The 19442-nt window shown below is 47.1% G+C and overlaps 1 protein-coding gene across 2 annotated transcripts in view; it reads right to left on the bottom strand.

Annotated features, from left to right (window-relative positions):
• The window catches only part of necab2 (N-terminal EF-hand calcium binding protein 2), a 218017-nt gene that overhangs the window by 16243 nt on the left and 182332 nt on the right, over positions 1-19442 (bottom strand). The gene's annotated exons all lie outside the window — the stretch shown is intronic.

The raw sequence follows: 19442 nt of genomic DNA, 5'->3' as shown, positions 1-19442 counted from the left end.
CGGCAATCTTTGCCAGCTGGAAGGACAAGAGCAGCAGATACCTGGGAACACTACCACCTGGCGTTTACCATCCAAGTTGCTCACCATCCTGACTTGCAAATATGAAATGAAATGAAATGAAAATCGCTTATTGTCACAAGTGGGCTTCAAATGAAGTTACTGTGAAAAGCCCCTAGTCGCCACATTCTGGCTCCTGTTCGGGGAGGCTGGTACAGGAATATCACCGTTCCTTCGTTGTCTCTGGGTCAAAATCCTGGAACTCCCTCCCTAACAGCATAGTGGGTGTACATACACCACATGGATTGCAGCAGTTCAAGAAGGAAGCTCACCTCCACCTTCTCAAGGGAAACTAGGGATGGATAATAAATGCTGGCCTAGCCAGTAACACACACATCCCATGAATTAATATATTTTTCAACCGTTTAAAATATAGAGCTACTGAGGAAGACGGTGAGAAGGAGCGAGGGAGATGGATGTATTGTGGTAATGTCACTGGACTAGTAATCCAGAGGCTCAAACTAATGCTCTGGGGACATTGGTTCAAATCCCACCACGGCAGCGGGTCTAATTTAAATTCAATTAATAAATCTGGAATTGAAAAGCTAGCCTCAGTAATGGTGCCCATATAGAACTATCATCGGGTGTCCGAAAAACACACCTGGTTCATGACTGTCCTTTAGGGAAGGAAATCTGCTGTCCTTACATGGTCTGGCCTACGTGAATGGGGCTAGTTTAGCAGAGTGGGCTAAACAGCTGGTTTGTAATGCAGAACAAGGCCAGCAGCGCGGGTTCAATTCCCTGAACAGGTGCTGGAATGTGGCAACTAGGGGCTTTTCACAGTAACTTCATTGAAGCCTACTTGTGACAATAAGCGATTATTATTATTATTACATGTGACTCCAGACCCACAGCAACATGTGACTCTTAACATTCCCTCTGAAATGGGCTCGCGCTTCACTCAGTTCAAGGGCAATTAGGGATGGGCAACAAAATACTGGCCTTGTTTGCGACACCCACAACCCATGAATGGTGGGGGGGTGGGGGGGCGGGAAGTGAGACAGAGAAAGGGAACATGAGGACAAGAGAGAGAGAGAATGAGAGAGTGAGAGGCGAATGAGGCAGAGAGTAGGAGGCAGAAAGTCTGTGAGAGAAAAGCGAAATAAAGAGATGAAAAGTGATTTGGTTTTCTTCTGTGAGAGTCACATTTAAATAGCAACCAGGTGTGTGAGCACAGTCTGTTAGTCCAAATCACATTATCATCCCGGCATTTGGGCTAAATCTGACAGTTTAACTGTGAGCAGAGATATGTTAAACACTGTACGAGCAGAGTGTGAAACTCAGTCAGTGTGGGAGACTAGCACTGACAGCCCATCAGCTCCAAGTAAATTGCACGGCTTCTCCACTTACTAACTGCTAATTAGATCAACCAAACACTAACAATCTGTCAAACACAAAGAGCCACATTCAATTAAAAACCTGACGCATAGGCCCAGAGCCAACACTATTAACATCGCTGTGATACAAGCAGAACCTGCCTAGAAAAGCCTTGACTGCAGGGGTACAGACACTGAAGTATTTAAAGCAATGAAGGAACCAGATTGTATCAGTGTGATCAGATATTTCAGGGGAGGCCAGGAGCCATTTGCATTGGATATTGAGCATGGAACCTGGCTCGATGTCAGGAGATGTTTGTTTACACAGGCTGTTATTGTTTCATACAAGTTGGCAACCCATGTGGTGAGTGAAGATTCTCTGCGGTGGTTCAAAAAGTAGCTGGCTGGACAAATGCCTTGTTGTGGGTGACATACACCGAACAGTGTTGAAGAGAAGGAAATCCCATTTGAAAGAATTATCCCATTAGTCCCACTGCACTGCTGTCTCCTCATAAACCCTGCAAATCATAGAATTTACAGTGCAGAAGGAGGCCATTCGGCCCATCAAGTCTGCACTGGCTCTTGGAAAGAGCACCCTTACCCAAGCCAACACCTCCACCCTATCCCCTTAAACCAGTAACCCCACCCAACCTTTTTGGCAACCAAGGGCAATTTATCATGGCCAATGCACCTAACCTGCACATCTTTGGACTGTGGGAGGAAACCAGAGCACCCGGTGGAAACCTACGCAGACATGAGAAGAACGTGCAGACTCCGCACTTGACAGTGACTCAAATCAAACCTGGGACCCTGGAGCTGTGACACAACTGTGCTAACCATTGTGCTACCCTGCTGCTCAAAATCTATCCTTTGCTACAAGGGTTTTTTCAGTAGCTCTCAGTAACAGGATCAGAGACTTGTAAGGTTGAACATAAGTGTTTATTGGTCTCACGTAACTATACACATATGTACAAAATGTAGCCCAAACTTGGGAACTAACTCCATGTTGAATTCTACTAGAATCTCTCCTTACTCAGTATGCCTGCTATTGTGTGACTCTCTACATCATAGTGTGGGCATTACTGTTCTCCAATTCCACAGCAGCCCTTGCCAGGCCCAACACCTACATTCTTTTCAAAAATGGATCCAATTCACTTTTGAAAATTGCGACCGAATCTGTTTCCTATATCCTTTCATGCAGCACACTCCAGATTCTCACATATCATTGAGTAAAACGGTGGCGCAGACACGATGGGCCTTTTCTGCACTGTATTTTTCTGTTATTCTATGAAAACAACTCTTCTCCTCTTATCCCTGCTTTCGATCTGTGTCTGCTCGTCAGAAGCTGCAGTGGGGGGAGGGGAGGGGGGGGGGGGGGGGGGGTTGAGAATTCAGGGTGGCATTTAAAAATGGAGGCAAGTGCAGCCTCAGCAGGGCGTTCCTCGCATAGGCCCCAATAACAAACAAAGTCCCATTTAATAGCGGGGTCGGTGCTGCAAGCTCCGAGAAACAACCCGCTATCCGAGCCAAAACGCGGCTTTATATTTTTGTCAAATTGCGTCCCAGTTTTTAAGGAATGTGATAAAGAAGGTCAGATCGGCGGAGATGTTTTCAGACGGAATTCCATAGCTTACGACCAAGACAGCCGACCGTGCAGTCCTCAGGGTAGGCCAAGAGGGATAAGTGAGGTCTAAGAGCATGGTGAACGAGATACATGAGGTGTAAGAACATAGAACATAGAACAGTACAGCACAGAACAGGCCCTTCGGCCCTCGATGTTGTGCCGAGCAATGAGCACCCTACTTAAACCCACGTAACCCGTATACCCGTAACCCAACAATCCCCCCATTAACCTTACACTACGGGCAATGTAGCATGGCCAATCCACCTAACCCGAGAGAGAGGTGAGCGAGGTAAGTGAGGGCTAAGAGAGAAGTGAGTGAGAATAATAAGGGCTAAGAGAGGATTAAGCGAGGAGGTGAGGGATATGAGAGGTCTAAGTGAGGACAGAAAGAGGGGTAGAAGAGGTGGGCGAGGTCTAAGAGGGGTAAGCGAGGTAAGTGAAGGGAAAAAGAGGAGCAAAGGAGGTAAATGAAGCATAAGAGAGGAGTAAGCGAGGTAAGTGAAGGATAAGCGAGATAAATAAGAGATAAGGAAGGAGTAAGCATGGCAAGTGAAGGGTATGCAAAGTAAGTAAGGGCTAAGAGAGGAGCAAGTGAGGTACGTGAGAGCTAAAAGGGAGGGAGGTGAGAGTTAAGAGAGTGCTAAGAGAGGGGTAAGTGAGGTAAGTGAGTGTTAAGAGGGGTAAGCGATGTAAATGAGGGCTAAGAGAGGGGCAAGTGAGGTAAGTAAGGGGTAGGAGGAGTAAATGAAGTGAGCGAAGGGTAAGCGAAGTAAGTGAGTGCTAAGAGAGGTAAGCGAGGTCAGTGAGGGCGAAGATGGAGTAAGCAACGAAAGAGAGGAATAAACAAGGTGAATGAAGCATAAGAGAGGAGTAAGTGAGGACTAAGAGAGGGGTAAGCGAGGTAAGTGAGGGGTATGCGAGGTAAGTAGGGGCCAAGAGAGGGGTAAGCGGAGTAAGTGAGGGGCAAGCGAGGTAATGAGAGCTAAATGAGAGGTAAGTGAGGGCTAAGAGATGGGTAAGCAAGGTAATTGAAGGGCTGAGTGAGGGCTGAGAGAGGAGTAAGCGAGGGATGGGAGGGATAAAAGTGATGTAGGTGAGGGCTAGAAAGTGCTAGGAGAGGGGTAAGCAATGTAAGTGAGGGTTAAGAGGGGTAAGTGAGGGCTAAGAGAGAGGTAAGATAGGTAAATTAGTGCTAAGAGGGGTAAGTGAGGCAAATGAGGGTTAAGAGAGGAGTAAGTGAGGTAAGTAAGGGCTAAGAGGGGTAAGCGAGGTTAGGTGAGGGCTATGAGGGGAAGGCGAGCTCAGTGACGGCTACAAGGGAGTAAGAAGGTAAAAGAAGAGTAAATGAGGCATAAGTGAGGTAAGTGAGGGCTAAGAGAGGGGCAAGTGAGGTAAATCAGGGCTAAGAGGAGTATGTAAGGTAAGCGAGGGCGAACGGGGTAAGTGAGGGCTAATAGAGGGGTAAATGAGGTAAGCAAGGTCTATGAAAGGAGTAAGCGAGGTAAATCAGGGCTAAGACGGAGTAGGCGAGGTAGGTGATGGATAAGAAAGGGGTAAGTGAGGTAGGTGAGGGCTCAGAGAGGGGGAAGTGAGGTCAGTGAGGGCTAAGACGGGGTAAGCGAGGTAAGAGAGATAAGCGTGGTAAGTGAGGGCTAAGAGAGGGGAAAGTGAGGTAAGTGAGGGCTAAAAGGGAGCTATGAGAGGGGTAAATGAGATAAATGAGGGCTGAGAGGATAAGTGAGGTAAATGGAGGCTGAGTGAGGAATCAGTGAGGTAAGGGATAAAAGGGGTAAGCGAGTTAAGTGAAGTCTAAGAGAGGGGTAAGCGAAATCAGTGAAGGCTAAGATGGAGTAAGTGAGGCAAGAAGGAGTAAACAAGGTAAATGAGGCATAAGAGAAGCTAGGTAAGTGAGGGATAAGGGTTAAGAGAGGGGTAAGCAAGGTAAGTGAGGCAAAGAGAGAGTAAGTGAGGTACATGAGGGGCAAGAGAGGAGTAAACAAGGTAACTGAAGGGTAAGTGAGGGATAACCGAGGTAAGTGGTGGCAAAGAGAGGAGTAAGTAAGGTAAGTGTGGGCTAAGAGAGGAGTAAGTAAGATAAGTGAGTGGTAAGAGAGTGGTAAGTGAAGAGAGGGGTGAGTGAGGACTTACCGGAGAAGTGTGAGGTGATGCACTTGGGCAGGATAAACAAGGCAAGGGAACAGTGCGACCCTGCGAAGCACCGAGGATCAGAGGGCCCGTTCTGTGCATGTAAACTGGTCCCTTAAGGTATCAAGGCAGCTGGATAATGTGGTTAAGAAGGCATATTAGCCAAGGCATAGAGTTTAAGAGCAGAGAGTTTAAGAGCTGGAACTGTATAAAATGTTGGTTAGGCCACAATTAGAGTATAGTGTCCAGTTCTGGTCTCCACATTATAGGAGGGATGTGATAGCTCTGGAAAGGAAATTTACCAAGGTGTTGCCTAGGCTGGAGAGATTTAGTTATGAAGAGAGATTGGATAGATTGACATTGTTTTCCGCAGAGGAGACTGAGGGGGGACATGACTGAGATGTATAAAATTATGAGGGACATAGATAGAGTAGACAGGAAGAACTCATGGAGGGATACATGACTGGAGGGCATAGATTTAAGGTAAGGGGCATAAGGTTTGGAGGATATGTGAGAAAAAAACTTTTCACTGAGAGGGTGTTGGGAGTGTGGAACGCGCTGTCTGAAAGGGTGGTGGAGGCAGAGACTCAGTATTTAGATGTGCATTTGCAATCCCAGGGCATATAACTATGGGCCAAGTGCTGGAAAAAGGGATTAGAATAGTTAGGTGGTTGTTTTTTGACCAGCACAGACATGATGGACCGAAGGGCCTTTTTTGTGCTGTAGTCGTCCATGGTTATGACTAAAAGAGGGGTAAGTGAGGGGATACAGTGGACACCTTTACTCAACTTACTGAGTCATCACCGCTATAAAAGCTGAAGTATATGTGTGTTTTATCTGCTGAATGCACCAAATCTTCACACAGACATTGAGCGGGACTTTCCTCTTCCTCCGCAGTGTGTTCTGCAGCAGCGGAGGGCAGTTAGTCATTGGTTGGCGGCGGGGTCTTCTGGTTTCCCGTTGAACGCACCCCTCACCGCTGCAGGGTGCGCCGTTGGCAAGACCAGACGATCCCGCCAGCGTGAGCAGCCAGAAAACCCGGCCTTTGGAATGTCGATTCAGTGCTGCTGAGCAGCTCGGGTATTGGATTCCTCCATTATTGTCAGAGTGTTCAGGCTGTACCTTGGGCTGAGTACTAGTAAAGTAAATGACAATCAATGGTTTGATCTGGAGAAGGTGTTTGTGTGAAGGAGCTGATCAATAGAACCAGCCACTGTTATGACTGGAAATAACGATGTGGAGATGCCGGCGTTGGACTTGGGTGAGCACAGTAAGAAGTCTTATAACACTAGGTTAAAGTTCAACAGGTTTATTTCAAACACTAGCTTTCGGAGCACTGCTCATTCCTCAGGTGAATGCAGAGGTATGTTCCAGAAACATATATATAGACAAATTCAAAGATGCAAGACAACGCTTTGAATGCGAGTATTTGCAGGTAATTAAGTCTTTACAGATCCAGAGATAGGGGTAACGCCAGGTTAAAAAGTTGTGAATTGTCTCAAGCCAGGACAGTTGGTAGGATTTTGCAAGCCCAGGCCAGATGGTGGGAGCTGAATGTAATGTGACATCAATCCAAGGTCCCGGTTGAGGCCATACTCATGTGTGCGGAACTTGGCTAGAAGTTTCTGCTCGGCGATTTTACGTTGTCGCGCGTCCTGAAGGCCACCTTGGAGAACGGTTACCCGAAGATCAGAGGCTGAATGCCTTTGACTGCTGAAGTGATACCCGACTGGATGGGAACATTCCTGCCTGGTGATTGTCGCGTGATATCCGTTCATCTGTTGTCGCAGGGTCTGCATGGTCTCGCCAATGTACCACGCTTCGGGACATCCTTTCCTGCAGCGTACGAGGTAGACAACGTTGTTCGAGTCGCACGAGTATGTACCGCGTACCTGGAGGGTGGTGTCCTCACGTGTAATGGTGGTACCTATGTCGATGCGAAATCCGACCAACTGTCCTGGCTTGAGACAATTCGTACCTCTTTAACCTGGGGTTACCCCTATATCTGGATCTGTAAAGACTTAATTACCTGCAAATGCTCGCATTCTAAGCATTGTCTGGCATATTTGACTTTGTCTATATATATGTTTCTGGAAAATACCTCTTCATTCACCCGAGGAAGGAGCACTGCTCCGAAAGCTAGTGATTCAAACAAACCTGTTGGACTTTAACCTGGTGTTGTAAGACTTCTTACTGTGGAAATAAGGAGGAAGACAATACCAGAGAAATGAGGCAGTAAAGAGGTGAAAAGAAAAGACATTGCATTTATATAGCAGCTTTCATAGTCTCACGAGCCCCAGTGATTTTACCTCAAATGTAAGCTAATCTCTGTCCTAATGAATGGAAACTCAGCAGCCAACCTGTGCATAGCAAGCTCCCACCGACAGCAGTATGATGATCAGCTGATGACCCATTTCAGTGATATTAGTTGAGGTGATAAGTATTGGTCAGGAACTCACGGGATAACACCTCTCCTCTTCAGAATGATATTGCTGACTGAAAGAGGAGAAGGGTCTTGGTTGAATATCTCATATAGAAGAGCAGCCCTTTGACAATGCGGTGCTCTCTCAACTGCAATACATGTAAGAGCCTTGATTATGTGCTCAGGGTTCATTGAGCGGAACTCAAACCCACAACCCACTATTCCTGAACCAAGAGCGCACTGACTGAGTCACTACACACACTAATGACTGAATGATGCCAGACTTGGGTTTTAAATCCTATAACAGTCCGAAGATGTGCAGATCAGGTGGATTGGCCACGGCTAAATTGCCACTTGGTGTCCAAAGGTTAGGAGGCGTTATGGGGATCGGGCAGGGAGTGGGCCTGGGTGTCGTACTCTTTCAGAGGGTTGGTGCAGATTCAATGGGCCAAATGGTCTCCTTCAGTATTGCAGGGATTCTGTGAACGTACAGGACAAAAGACTGTGAGAAATCACATTGTTTAAAGGTATTGGAAAAGGAATATAAGTCGGTGAACAGTTTTGATTTCTGATGCAATGCATCAACTCACTGCTTGAATATACAGGTTATATTAAATATACAAGTTCAACAACACTTCACAGCTTTCCGATTCGATCTCTGGGCCGACAGATGGAGCAGAGGTTCTTTCATCCCAGCGGGAAACAGCCGGATCCCTGCAAGGCATCAGATGCTCCCTCATCCCTAAGTCTCTCCACAGATGTTGCTGTTCCTGCCACACACCCTTGTGTCAAATAGCGGACACAGACCAGGCTGCAGTGAGACAGAAAGGTTGCTTCCTCCTGTGCAATGTAAAAGTCCGAAAACCAACAGACTGCTTCCTGACATGGCAGCTCAAAGCCTTCCCTCAACCACTAACATGCAGCATAAACCGAAGAGCTGCATCGAATCCATAGAATCACTATGGTGCAGAAGGATGTCATTCGGCCCATCGGAGCTGCACCAACCCTCCAAAAGAGCATCCTACCTAGCACTCTTTCCCATTGGTTTCTGTGGCCATTAGCACCCGGTTTCCCTGGGTTTCTGTGGCTATGACTCATCTTTCATTCTCACTCCACAGTATAAATCTTTCCCACTTTCTCTGTCTGTTAGCTTTGACAAAGTGTCACTGGACTCGAAACGTCAGCTCTTTTCTCTCCCTACAGATGCTGCCAGACCTGTTGAGATTTTCCAGCATTTTCCCTTTCGTTTCAGATTCCAGCATCCGCCGTAATTTGCTTTTGTCCTACCGAGACCCACTCCTCCACCCTATCCTGGTACCCCTGCACATTGATCATGACCAATCCACCTAACCTGCACATCTTTGGACTGTGGGAAGAAACAGCAGCACCCGGAGGAAACCCACACAGATACGGGGAGAACGTGCTAACTCCACACAAACAGTCAGCCAAGGCCGGAATCGAACCCGAGTACCTGGTACTGTGATGTAGCACTGTGCCACCAAGTGAATCCTTTAATAAACTGAGTGTCATAGGAACATAGAAAATAGGAGCAGGAGGAGGCCAGTTAGTGCTTTTCTGCCTGCTTCGCCATTCGTTATGATCATGGCTGATCATACAACTCAATAGCCTAATCTCGATTTCCTTTCATATCTTGTGATCCCCTTCACCCAAAGTGCTATATCTAACTGCTTCTTGAAATGCTTTGGCAATGTTTTGGCCTCAACTACTTCCTGTGGTAACAAATTCCACAGGCTTGCTATTATCTGGGTGAAGAAATTTGTCATCCCTGTCCTAAATGTTCTCCCCCGTATCCTCAGATTGTGACTCCTAATTCTGGACACAGCCACGATCAGGAACATCCTTCCTGCATCTACCCTGTCTAGTCCTGTTAGAATTTGATGGGTTTCTATGAGCTCCTCCCTCATTCTTCTGAACTCCTGTGACTACAATCCTAACCAATTCAATCTCTCCTTGTGCATCCCGCCATCCCAGGAATCAGTCTGGTAGACCTTCGCTGCACTCCCTCTAGAGCAACAGCATCCTTTCTCAGGTAAGGAGACCAAAACTACACACAATATTCCAGGTGTGGCCTCACCAAGGCCCTGTATAATTGCAGCAAGACATCCCTGCTCCAGTCCTCGAGTCCTCTTGCTATGAAGGCCAACACACCATTTGCCTTTTTTACTGCCTGATGTTGCATGCTTATTTACAATGACTGGTGTCCGAGGGCACCCAGATCTCATTGCACATTTCCCTTTCCTAATTTATGGCCATTCAGATAATAGTCTGCCTTCTCATTTTTGCTACCAAAGTGGTAATTAATCTAGCAATTATCCAAATTCATTTGCCCACTCACTCAACTTGTCCAAATCACACCGAAGGATCTCTGCCTCCACCTCACAGCTCACCCTCCGACCCAATTTGGTGTCATCTGTACATTTGGAGATATTAAATTTTGTTCCCTCATCTAAATCATTAACATATATTGTGAATAGCTGGAGTCCTAGCACCGATCCCTGCAATACCCCACCAGTCACTGGCAATTTGAAAAAGACCTGTTAATTCCTACACTTTGTTTCCTGTCTGCCAACCAGTTTTCTATCCATCTCAATACACACCCCTAATCCCATGTGCTTTAATTTTACACGCTAATCTCTTCTGCGGGACTTTGTCAAGCCTTCTAAAAGTCCAAATATACCATATCCACTGGCTCCCCCTCATCAACCATACTAGTTACAGCCTCAAAGATTTGTCAAGCTTGATTCCTCCATCATATGCTGACTCTGTCCGATCCTGCCACTGTTTTCTAAGTACTCTGCCTTGGATCAGTCGATGGTGTAAGAAATATGAGGACTTAATTCATTCAGGGCTGAGGAACACTGCACTATCGGAGATGAAATGTTAAACCATGGTTCTGTCTGCTTCCTGAACATCACAGAATTGCTATGATGCAGAAGGAGGCCATGCAGCCCATTGTGTCTGTACTGGCTCTCCAAAGGAGCATCATGTCTCAGTGTCATTCCGCTGCCTTTCCCCATACCCCTGCACTTTGTTTCTATTCAAATAATCATCTAATGCCCCTTGAATGCCTTGATTGAACCTACCTCGACTACTCTTCAGACAGTGCATTCCAAACACGGACCAATCACTGTGTGAAAAAAGATTTTTTTCACATCACATTTACTTCCAATCACCTTTTATTTGTGGCCTCTTGTTATTGATCCTTTTACAGTTTGTCCCTATTTACTCTGAGCAGCGCCTCAAGATTTTATCAAATCTGACGTGGGAGAATCATGGGAGGGCCTCCTGACATTTGTTACACCCCCCCCCGGCGCACCCGCGATTCTAACCCCCCCTCTCTGAAAAATCGGCGCTCGCCGTTTTTCACGGCGAACGGCGATTCTCCGAGCCCGATGGGCCGAGCGGCCGGCCCTTCACGCCCATTTCACCACGGCAGCAACCACACCTGGTCGCTGCATTCGTGAAACGGGCGCAGGATGCCAGTTTGGGGCATCCAGGGGCCCGATTGGGATGGGAGCACCGCGACTGTGCTCTGGAGGGGACAGGCCCGCGATCGGTGCCCACCGATCGTCTGTCCTGCGTCCAAAACGGACGCACTCTTTCCCCTCCGCCGCCCGGCACGTCTTGCTGCCACGTCTTGCCGGACGGCGGTGAAGACGCACCGCGCATGCGCGGGTTCGCGTCGTTTGCGCGCTGATGTCATCCGTGCATGCGCGGGTTCCTGCGTATGCGCGGATGACATCCGCGAAGCGCCGTTCGGGCATCATTTCCGGCGGCCGAAGTTGCGGCCGGGAACGATGGGGGCCCGCTCCTAGCCCCCCGGGTGGGGGTGAATTAGGTGTGGGGAGCGGGCCCCGAGGCCGTCGTGAACCACGGCCGAGTTCACGACGGCCTCCGCGATTTGTGGAGCCGGCGGAGAATTCCGCCCGAGCACTATTTCAAAGCGGAGAGGTTTCTTTGCAGCGTCTTGGTCAATATAGATCCCTCATTCAACATCATTAAACCAAGATGATCGAACCATTATCACATGATTGTTTGTCTGCTTGCTGTGTGCAGGTTGATGCATCACAAGAATGACAACAGTTCATCAGTAATTTACTGGCCTTGGTGAAATTGAGGTTGGGAAATTGGTTGCTGAGTCCCTCCTTCGTGTGTGAAGGGGTAGGTTGGCTGAAGGGGCCAACTCAAAATTGACACTGGGGCAGGTGCCTTGGGGTTTCTGATCTGATGACCTGCAGGTTTCTCATCCACTGCCTAATCTTGATTTGATTTGATTTTGATTTGATTTATTGTCACATATACCGAAGTACAGTGAAAAGTATTTTTCTGCGGCCGAGGAATGTACACAGTATGTACATAGTAGACACAAGAATAATCAACAGGGAATGTTGACAAATGGTACATCGACAAAACAATGATTGGTTACGGTGTGGAACAAGGGGCCAAACAAAGCAAATACGTGAGCAAGAGCAGCACTGGCATCGTGAATCCAGCACCATTAAAACATAGACTTGACAGAAAAGCAGTCGGAAAGGGAGACATTGCATTTTAGTTTCCCTCCACATCCTCCACAAATCTCCCCAGTGAGTGAAGGGCTCACACGTGTTGCCACTGGGGGCAAAGTAGCCTCAATTTCTTTTTGAGAATGTGCAGAAAAATTGACAGAAATCTTTGGATCCTTTGACAAAAATCTTTCGATCCTTTGTCAGAAATCTTTGGATCCTCACTGTCTTCAGGTGATGTCCTGGAGGACTGGAGAATAGCCAATGTTGTTCCTTTCTTTGCTTAAGAAGGGTAGCAAGGATAATCCAGGGAACGACAGGCCGGTGAGTCTTACATCAGTGGTAGGGAAATTACTGGAGAGAATTCTTCGAGACAGGATCTACTCCCATTTGGAAGCAAATGGACATATTAGTGAGAGGCCGCACGGTTTTGAGAAGGGGAGGTCGTGTCTCATTAACTTGATAGAGTTTTTCGAGGAGGTCACAAAGATGATTGATGCAGGTAGGGCAGTGGATGTTGTCTATATGGACTTCAGTAAGGCCTTTGACAAGGTCCCTCATGGTAGACTGGTACAAAAGGTGAAGTCACACGGGATCAGGGGTGAGCTGGTAAGATGGATACAGAGAGGGTGCAGAAGAGATTTACCAGGATGTTGCCTGGTATGGAGGGCATTAGCTGTGAGCAGAGGTTGAATAAACACGGTTTGTTCTGACTGGAACGAAAGACGTTGAGGGGTGACCTGATAGAGGTCTACAAAATTATGAGGGGCATAGGCAGAGTAGATAGTCAGAGGCTTTTTCCCAGGGTAGACGGGTCAATGACTAGGGAGGCATAGGTTTAAGGTGTGAAGGGCAAGGTTTAGAGGAGATGTACGAGGCAAGTTTTTTTACACTGAGGGTAGTGGGTGCCTGGAACTCGATGTCGGAGGAGGTGGTGGAAGCAGGGACGATAGTGACATTTAAGGGGCATCTTGACAAATACATGAATAGGATGGGAACAGGGGGATATGGACCCCAGAAGTGCAGAAGATTTTAGTTTAGACGGGCAGCATGGTTGGCACAGGCTTGGAGAGCTGAAGGGCCTGTTCCTGTGCTGTACTTTTCTTTGTTCTTTGTGTGGGCGATCTGCTTGACCCCTTTCATTTTTAATGTGTGACTAGGCACAGAAGATAATTGAAAGGGACCGACGTGTACATTGGGAGTTTTTGAGTTGCTGTCACTTGAGATATTTTTGATGCAATGCGGTGCAGGCTGAACCCAAACCTCAGCTGACATCCAGGGACAGTGACCAGGAATGGGATCTCAGGATAGAAACAGACAAAACAGGAACAGGGGGAGGCCATTCGTTATGACAAAGAACAAAGAACAAAGAAAATTACAGCACAGGAACAGGCCCTTCGGCCCTCCCAGCCTGCGCTGATCCAGATCCTTTATCTAAACCTGTCTCCTATTTTCCAAGGTCTACTTCCCTCTGTTGCCGCCCGTTCATATACCTGTCTAGATGCCTCTTAAATGATGCTATCGTGCCCGCCTCTACCACCTCCACTGGTAAAGTGTTCTAGGCACCCACCACCCTCTGTGTAAAAAACTTTCTACGCACATCTCCCTTAAACTTTCCCCCTCTCACCTTGAAATCGTGACCCCTTGTAACTGACACCCCCCACTCTTGGAAAAAGCTTGTTGCTATCCACCCTGTCCATACCTCTCATAATTTTGTATACCTCAATCAGGTCCCCCCTCAACCTCCGTCTTTCCGACGAAAACAATCCTAATCTACTCAACCTTTCTTCATAGCTAGCACCCTCCATACCAGGCAACATCCTGGTGAACCTCCTCTGCACCCTCTCCAAGGCATCCACATCCTTCTGGTAATGTGGCGACCAGAACTGCACGCAGCATTCCAAAGTCCTATGCAACTGTAACATGACCTGCCTACTCTTGTACTCAATACCCCGTCCGATGAAGGCAAGCATGCTGCATGCCTACTTGACCACTCTATCAACCTGCGTTGCCACCTTCAGGTACAATGGACCCGAACTCCCATATCTCTCTGTGCATCAATTTTCCCCAAGACCCTTCCATTGACCATATAGTCCGCTCTTGAATTTGATCTTACAAAATGCATCACCTCACATTTGCCTGGATTGAGCACGGATCCCTGTGGAACACCACTAGTCACCCTTCTCCATTTTGAGACACTCCCTTCCACCACTACTCTCTGTCTCCTGTTGCCCAGCCAGTTCTTTATCCATCTAGCTAGTACACCCTGAACCCCATACGACTTCACTTTTGCCATCAACCTGCCATGGGAAACCTTATCAAACGCCTTACTAAAGTCCATGTATATGACATCTACAGCCCTTCCCTCATCAATTAACTTTGTCACTTCCTCAAAGAATTCTATTAGGTTTGTAAGACATGACCTTCCTTGCACAAAACCATGCTGCCTATCACTGATAAGTCTATTTTCTTCCAGATGTGAATAGATCCTATCCCTCAGTATCTTCTCCAACAGTTTGCCTACCACTGACGTCAAGCTCACAGGTCTATAATTCCTTGGATTATCCCTGCTACCCTTCTTAAACAAAGGGACAACATTAGCAATTCTCCAGTCCTCCGGGACCTCACCCGTGCTCAAGGATGCTGCAAAGATATCTGTTAAGGCCCCAGTTATTTCGACCCTCGCTACCCTCAGTAACCTGAGATAGATCCCATCCAGTCCTGGAGACTTGTCCACCTTAATGTCTTTTAGAATACCCAAAACTTCCCCTTTCCGTATGACAACTTAACCTAGAGTATTTAAACATCCATCCCTAGCCTCAACATCCGTCTTGTCCCTCTCCTTTGTGAATACCGATGCAAAGTACTCATTAAGAATCTCACCCATTTCCTCTGAGTCCACGCATGAATTCCCTCTCTTGTCTTTGAGTGGGCCAATCCTTTCTCTAGTTAGCCTCTTGCTCCTTACATACGAATAAAAGGCTTTGGGATTTTCCTTAACCCTGTTAGCCAAAGATATTTCATGACCCCTTTTAGCCCTTTTTATTGCGCGTTTGAGATTCATCCTACTTTCCCGATATTCCTCCAAAGCTTTATCAGATTTTGAGCCGCCTCGATCTTACATATGCTTCCTTTTTCATCTTAGCTAGTCTCACAATTTCACCCGTCATCCATGGTTCCCTAATCTTGCCATTTCTATCTCTCATTTTCACATGAACATGTCTGTCCTGCACTCTAATCAACCTTTCCTTAAAAGACTCCCACATTTCAAATGTGGATTTACCCTTAAACAGCTGCTCCCAATCCACATTCCCTAGCTCCTGCCGAATTTTGTTATACTCTGCCTTTCCCCAATTTAGCACTCTTCCTTTCGGACCACTCTTGTCCTTGTCCATGAGTATTCTAAAACTTACGGAATTGTGATCGCTATTCCCAAAGTAATCACTGACTGAAACCTCAACCACCTGGCCGAGATCATTCCCCAATACCAGGTCCAGTATGGCCCCTTCCCGAGTTGGACTATTTACATACTGCTCTAAAAAACTCTCCTGGATGCTCCTTACAAACTCTGCTCCATCTACGCCTCCAACACTACACGAATCCCATTCAATGTTGGGGAAGTTAAAATCTCCCATCACAACCACCCTATTGCTCCTACATTTTTCTATAATCTGTCTGCATATTTGTACCTCTACTTCATGCTCACTTTTGGGAGGCCTGTAGTAAAGTCCCAACAATGTTACCACACCCTTCCTATTTCTTAGCTCCACCCATATTGCCTCAGTGCTCGAATCCTCCATTGTGCCCTCCTTAATCACAGCTGTGATATAATCTCTGATGAGTAATGCAACTCCTCCACCCCTTCTACCTCCCTCTCTATCCCTCCTGAAGCATCTATACCCTGGGATATTCAGTTGCCAGTCCTGCCCTTCCCTCAACCAAGTCTCAGTAATACCAATAACATCATATTCCCAGGTACTGATCCAAGCCCTAAGTTCATCTGCCTTACCTGCTACACTTCTTGCATTAAAACAAATGCACGACAGACCACCTGTCCCTTTGCGATCATCATCTCGTCCCTGTCGACTCTGCCCCTTAGTCACATGGAGTTTATTATCTCGTACCTTACCGGCTTTAGTTGCTGCTTCTTTACTGACCTCTAACTTCCTAATCTGGTTCCCATCCCCCTGCCACATTAGTTTAAAACCTCCCCAACAGTGTTAGCAAAAGCACCCCCTAGGACATTGGTTCCAGTCCTGCCCAGGTGTAGACCATCCGGTTTGTAATGGTCTCACCGCCCCCAGAATCGGTTCCAATGTCCCAAAAATCTGAACCCCTCCCTCCTGCACCATCTCTCAAGCCATGTATTCATTCTGACTATTCTTGAATTTCTACTCTGACTGTCCCGTGGCACTGGTAGCAATCCTGAGATTACTACCTTTGAGGTCCTACTTTTTAACTTATCTCCTAACTCCCTAAATTCTGATTGTAGGACCTCATCCTTTTTTATACCTATATCGTTGGTGCCTATATGCACCACGACAACTGGCTGTTCACCCTTCCCCTTTAGTATGTCCTGCAGCCGATCGGAGACATCACTGACCCGAGCACCCGGGAGGCAACATACCATTCTGGAGTCTCGTTTTCGACCACAGAAACGCCTGTCTACTCCCCTTACAATTGAATCCCCTATGACTATAGCCCTGCCAGTCTTTTTCCCGCCCTTCTGTGCAGCAGAGCCAGCCACGGTGCCATGAGCCTGGCTACTACTGCCTTCCGCTGGTGAGTCATCGCCCCCAACAGTATCCAAAACGGTATACCTGTTTTGGAGGGAGATGACCGCAGGGGACACCTGCACTGCCTTCCTGCTCTTTCTCTGCTTTTTGGTCACCCATTCCCTGTCTCCCTCACCAATCCTAATCTGCGGTGTGACCAACTCACTGAACGTGCTATCCACGACCTCCTCAGCATCGCGGATGCTCCAAAGTGAGTCCATCCACAGCTCCAGAGCCGTCATGCGGTCTAACAGGCGCTGCAGCTGGACACACCTTGCGCACATGAAGGAGTCGGGGACATCGGCCGCGTCCCTAAACTCCCACATTGAGCAACGAGGAACATAACACGGGTCTGGGATCTCCTGCCATTTTTACCCTTTACCTTAACTGACTACAAACTATACTATCAAATAATTAATAAGTGAAAGGAACAAAGATTTTACTTACCAATCACAATAATTACCAACACACGAAGAGTTAAATTTCTCCCAGCTGCTGCTAATTGGAGCACTTTCCTTACCAGCCAATCAGATCTCTGCTTTGCTGTGATGTCGCTCTTCCAGGTACGTTTTTAAAGTTTTATAGAGGTAAACTTACCTTCGCAAAGACCCCTCGCCACTGCTCCCGCCGAGAACCTGATGTCCGCTGCTCCTTTTCAACACAGTCTTTTTTTTTGGTTAGAGGAGGAGGGCGGGTGGGAGACACTACACGTGTAGAGTATCGGGTTTAGCCGCTGCCCAAATATATCAATTCACTCACCTTCCCAGAGCGCAATTTGGCTCCTCCCACTCACTGTAAAACTGCAAGTTAAGTTTTTGACCATGGCTGATCATCCAATTCAATAGTCTAAAAGGATGGATTTGCTGTCCCAGTATCTCTGGATGGAGGTCGGTGGTGGGGAAGGGTGGTGAAATCAGTGCGTTTGAAGATTGTGGATAGGCTGTGGAGCCCAATGCTCATTGTTAAGGTTTTGGGGAAATGGGGCTCAGCAGGACTCAATGATTTCATGGTTATGGGAGAGGTGGGGTTCGAGGCACGGGAATGCAATGATGGCTGGAGGATAAATCAGACTTTAAAGAAAACGTTAATGCAATGTAACACATTTACAATTCAAGGTTTCAGAATCCTATTTCACCCACTCCTTTCACACAGAGGGCAGCATGGTAGCATGGTGGTTAGCACAATTGCTTCACAGCTGCAGGGTCCCAGGTTCGATTCCCGGCTTGGGTCACTGCCTGTGCGGAGTCTGCACATCCTCCCCGTGTGTGTGTAGGTTTCCTCCGGGAGCTCAGGTTTCCTTCCACAGTCCAAAGATGTGAGGGTTAGGTAGATTGGTCATGCTAAATTGCCCTTAGTGTCCAAAAAGGCTAAGTGGGGGTTACTGGGTTACGGGAATTGGGTAGGTAAGTGGGCTGCTCTTTGTAAGGGCCGATGCAGACTCGATGGGCCGAATGGCCTCCTTCTGCACTGTAACTTCAATGATCCTATATCCTCTAAATGTTGTTATTGTGGCTGGGGTGCAGTACTAAATCGCCACAGTTTCACTCATTCCCAACACACACTTTGCTGAACGTTCCAGCAACTGAATGTTCGTGCTCAGAAATCAGAGAATCTCAAAGATTTTAAGCATTCAGTATCAATATTAAACACATTCAATTCTAAATACAACATAGGTTCGAGACAGAGTAAAGCTCCCTCTACACTGTCCCCTTCAAACACTCCCAAGACAGATAAGATACAGCACGGGGTTAGATACAGAGTAGAGCTCCCTCTACACTGTCCACATCAAACACTCCCAGGACAGGTACAGCACGGGGTTAGATACAGAGTAGAGCTCCCTCTACACTGTCCACATCAAACACTCCCAGGACAGGTGCAGCACGGGTTTAGATACAGAGTAAAGCTCCCTCGACACTATCAACACCAAACACTCCCAGGACAGATACAGCAAAGATGAGGCATCCAATGCACTGTTGAATGTAGCGCTCAATACACTCGGTGGTGCATCATTTAACATGCCACTTAGTTCAGTAGTCATTGCATCATTCAATATATTCCTCAATAGACTACCCAATGCACTAACCAAAACATTTCCATACAGCCCCTCTGAAGCCCAGTTCATGCCCTAGTCCACACCTCTCATCTGCGCAAGACATGTTCCAGAAACACAGTGGGACAGAATCCTACTTGGATCCGAAATAAGGAACAGAAAGTGCTGGAAAATCTCAGCAGGAATGTTCTCAGTCCAATACAATTCTTTCTCATAACTGAAGGAAGTGAAAATGTGACAGATTTTAACAGTTCAAAGAAGGGGAAGGAAGATCGAAGCAAACTGAAGGTTTGGGAATAGGGTAGAGAACAGGTGAAAATAAATAACATAGATGCCCTGGCACAAAAGGCAAGGAGACTGGTAAGGATTGCAGTAAATAAACAAAGCATTAGTCCAGAGTGAGTGGTGATGGTTGAATAATGAATTGCTCTGCTAGAAAGCAAAAAACATAAAAACAAGATACGGACTGGAAATTGGCAAGAAAAATCAAAATGGAGGACAGAGTTCAAGGCCCGAAACTTCTGAGGTCC

This window comes from Scyliorhinus canicula, chromosome 9 (assembly GCF_902713615.1).
Source record: "Scyliorhinus canicula chromosome 9, sScyCan1.1, whole genome shotgun sequence".
In the NCBI taxonomy this organism is placed as follows: Eukaryota; Metazoa; Chordata; class Chondrichthyes; order Carcharhiniformes; family Scyliorhinidae; genus Scyliorhinus; species Scyliorhinus canicula.
Note: the sequence above shows the minus strand (reverse complement) of the source record. Positions and strands in the feature narration are given on the sequence as shown.